At 39.9% G+C, this 4,339-nt stretch overlaps 1 pseudogene; it reads right to left on the minus strand.

Moving 5' to 3' along the window:
• Nucleotides 1–1,462: 1,462 nt before the first annotated feature.
• Nucleotides 1,463–3,146, minus strand: LOC120237219 (annotated as a pseudogene).
• Between the last annotated feature and the right edge of the window lie 1,193 nt (nt 3,147–4,339).

A 4,339-nucleotide genomic window follows, 5' to 3' on the forward strand; every position in this document is an offset into this window, starting at 1 on the left:
TTTGGAAAATGACTTTTAATGTATTGAGAATACAACTGTTTCAGTTAAGGAAGGGTACATTTTACAAGTATCAAAAATATTTAACAAGAAGTCATGTTAATTAAATTTTAGCCTCTGAAAGTGCTTTGTTGGGGATGTTTTTAGTGACATGAAACAGACCTGTTAATATTGATTTTGAACTTTTCTTTAAAAAAGAAAGAGCATACAAGTGGGGGAGGGTCAGAGAGAGAGAGGGAGAGAGAGGATCCCAAGCAGGCTCTGCACTGCCAGCACCAGCGCAGAGCCCGATGCAGGGCCTGATGTGGGGCTCAATGTGGTGGTTGATGCAAGGCTTGAACCCATGAACTGTGAGATCATGACCTGAGCTAAAATCAAGAGTTGGACACCAGCCATCTGAACCACCCAGGTGCCCTCTTCTGTTCACTTTTTAATTGGATTTTTGTTTTCTTTCTGTTGAGTTTTAAGAGTTCTTTGTATATTATCAGATATGTTTTATAAAGACTCTCTTCTAGCCTGTAGTTTTTCTTTCCATTCTCTTAGCTAGCCTTTCACAGAGCAGAGCCTTTTAATTTTAATAAAATCTGACTTATTAATTTTTTCTTTCATGGATAATGCTTTGGTGGTGTATCTAAAACATCATTACCAAACCCAAGATCACCTAGATTATCTCCTATGTTGCCTTTTAGACTTTTATAGTTTTGCATGTTACATTTCAATCTATAATCCATTTCAGTTCATTGTTTTTTTAGAACAATTTAACACTATAAAATTCTGGTTTATTGTTGGACAACATTGTTTCACACATACATGAAACAGGCCCAAGAAAGAAAGAACTAAGCAACAGCTTCACAGACAAAAAAAAAATAACTTTAGCCTTTTTAATGATCTCATACAAAGCAACTACTTAAAGTACAGGTAAGTGCATACAGAGAATAAGATTGTTTTTTTGGTGTTGTTTTTTTTTTTTTTAAATAAGGTTTTATTTCTCCTTTGAGATTATAATGAACATGGACACACCACAAGTAGAGTCCGAAGGACAGAGGATGTTCTGAAGGCTCCTTTGGTCATCAGAAATCATTAAAAATGGCTGACTCCTAACAATATGTGGGAGGGGCAGAGAGAGAGGGAGGTAATCCCAAGCAGGCTCTGTGCAGTCAGCGTTGTACCCAATTGGGGCTTGATTTCATGAACTATGAGATCATGACCTAAGCCGAAATCAAGAGTCAGACACTTAATCAACGAGCCACCCACATGCCTCCTTTTTTCTTCAGTTACTGAAAACTATGCAGTCCTTGCAGGCACAGCTCATTTCTGCAGATTATTTTCCAAACATGTACAAAATGGAACCAAAACGGAGACTCGCTTAAGAATCTGAAGAGGTGCAATATTTAAAGCTACATTATCCAGTAGCAAGTGCTCCAGCCTTCAGTTGCCAGTCACTTCCTCATCCTGTTCCCAGTAGTTAGCTGGATGAAAGCATCTTCCCAGTGATAATTTTCATTTCTTTTTTCTTGGAACCTGAGCATACACAGTTTAGCACCTTGAAGAAGTTGGACGTGTTTGCCCGCACACTTGTGTGAATATTGGCCTGAAAGCTCTTGTTGTGGTCGTGCGAATAGTCCCAGAAAGTGTGGATCAGGTTGATGGTGTAGTCTCAAGACTGGCATTGGTGTGGTGAGGGAGCAGCATGAAGCTAAGATAGCACATGTTGCCACCCACGGCAGCATCAGTGTCTTTCAGAGCTCCTACATGAACACTTTTCCAGTGGCCACATCATCATCCTTAAACACTGTGCTGAAGACTACTGTGACTCTCTTATTTTTATTTTTTAAGATTTTTAATGTTTATTTATTTTTAGAGAAAGAGCGAGAGAGAGAAAGAGAGCGTACAAGAGGGGCGGAGAGAGAGGGAGACACGGAATCCGAATCAGGCTCCAGGCTCTGAGCTGTCAGCACAGAGCATGACACGGGGCTTGAACCCACAAACCATGGAGATCTTGACCTGAGCTGAAGTCAAATGCTTAACCGACTGAGCCACCCAGGCGCCCCGACTCTGTCCTTTGTAGACTCAGCATACATCATCTCATCTTCCCTCCAATGGATAGCTGTCCTGTTCTCTCCTTCCTTACCCTCTTCTTGGAATTGGAAGTATTTCTCAAAGACAGAGGCAAAACATTTTACATTTCAACACGCCAACCTGATGCAATCCAAGATGGAATCTTGGATTTTAATTTTAATGCAAATTTCCAAGGTCATTATAGCAAAAAGATATTGTATCCTGACTCAGGATTTACCAAGAAACTCCCCTACACTCTAATAACTCATCAGCACTATGTGCCTGAAGTTCCTTGCTGAATATCAAAGAAATACTGACCATCACTTTTGTTTTGTCTCCATGAGGATTTGAAATATGATAGAGGACTCCATCGAAATCTGCAAACGTGACTACTGCTTCTGGTTTGCTATGAGAGGCTGTGTTCTCGAAATTGAGCACCAGCATCTCCTCAATGATGCACTTGTTCACCTTCAGAGGGATTCTGGCAGCAGTTGGCCCCAAAGCCTGAATCCACCTGCCCAGCCACTCAGCCTCCACTGCTGCCACCTCACCCACCTATACTGATTGATTTATTGTTGTTGTTGTTTTTAACTGCTTTTGAGTTTACCCCGGTGATTTTTTCAGAACATTTTTCATCTTACAGCTTTTCAAATTTAATCATTGTCTGATTTCCTGAAGCTGGGATGGCTTCTTTGTTGAATTAGCCATTCTGTAGTATTAATCATACTACTCATATTTTCTCAGTGGTGTTTGCTTATTCCAACAAAAACTGTTAGCTATATCTTATGTTTCTGCCAAGCATCTTGTAAGCAACACATATTTGAATTTTGATTTTAAAAATAATCTAAAAATCTTTGCTTTGCCCTTTTCCTTTTATGACATAGCTGTTCCATTTGATCTAACTTCAATCATTTTATTGGATGTTTCCTATTTTTTTTAATGATTTGCAGTTTCATTTGCTTTCTGCCTTGTAGTATATGGACTATAGTTTATCTAAATCTGTTTTCTGCTCTTGTTTTCCTTTATTTCTCATTACATTTTAGCCTTTTGCTCACTTTCTCCTTGAAACTCTTGATTCCTGAAGCATCCATGAAGCCGTGTATCTCCTGAGTTTTGTCTTCCCTCTGGCACTTTCTTCTCACTTATGATGTTAGGTCCCTCTCTCTCTCCCCACTCCTCAACTGTTGATGCTCTTCAGAGCTCCCTTTTTATTCCCAACCCCCTTTCCCCAGGCCATTTCAGCCAGTTCCTTGGATTTAACTATCATCCATACACTAATAATTCCCAGTCTCATAGATCTATCTTAGATCCCTCTCCTGTACCCAAGCCCATAGACATATAACTAACTGCCAAATATCTCCATTTGGACACCCCACAGGCACATTAAACACAACGTGCTCAAAACGACACTTATTTCTTTCCCAGTAAACCAGCTCCTCTGCCAGAATTTTCCCTCCAAGAATTGACAGCACTATTCACCTCAGTCCTAAAGCCAGAAAATCTAGGAAGATATTTAACCTTCTGGTTTCCCTCAGCCCTCATAGTGCTCAGCCACATCTTTCAGTATTCTTGATTCAGGATTCTACGTAACAATGGAATTCATCTTCGTCTCCCTGTCGCCAGAGCTTCTGCTATGGAGATAAGTGACTACCAGCTCTTACTTGGATCCTACAAAAGCTGCCTAATAGATCTTTTTCAATCTATCGTCTCTCTTGCAAACAGATGAATCTTTAAAAATGCAAATCTGACTGTGTTGCTCCCACACTTAAAAATTTTCAATGGATCTCCATTATTTTTAAATAAATCTTGGAAGGCCCTCCTTAATCTTGACCTCACTTATCTCTGCTACTTTTTTTTTTCTGCCAACTCTCCTTGAGCCACCCTCTCTATCTCGCTATTTTCTCCAGCCACAGCTATACTACATTTATGTTAGCTCCTTGAACATGCTATGTACCCTATGGCAGCCATTGTAAATTGCCACCAGTATCCATTTTCTTCTTTTTAGTTAAAGAACTTATGTCACTCCTGATTTAGTAGAGTGCATAACTGCTAGTTACTACTTGTACCAGTCTCCCCTGCTGTTAGGTGTGACCCTGTGACCAGCCTTTCATGAATGGAACATGTGGAAGAGTGATATGTGCAACTTTAACTTCACTTCCTTAAAAATAAGTTGATTGCCCTTTGTTCCTTTCCAAGGGCTGGAATGTGAATATGGAGCTGGTGAACAACTTTTGACCATGAGAATGAGGAAATACTCAAGAAGGATGGGAAGGCTATAAAATGG

The sequence above is a fragment of the Hyaena hyaena genome, unplaced genomic scaffold, assembly GCF_003009895.1.
Source record: "Hyaena hyaena isolate Hyena2069 unplaced genomic scaffold, ASM300989v1 scaffold_178, whole genome shotgun sequence".
Classification (NCBI taxonomy): Eukaryota; Metazoa; Chordata; class Mammalia; order Carnivora; family Hyaenidae; genus Hyaena; species Hyaena hyaena.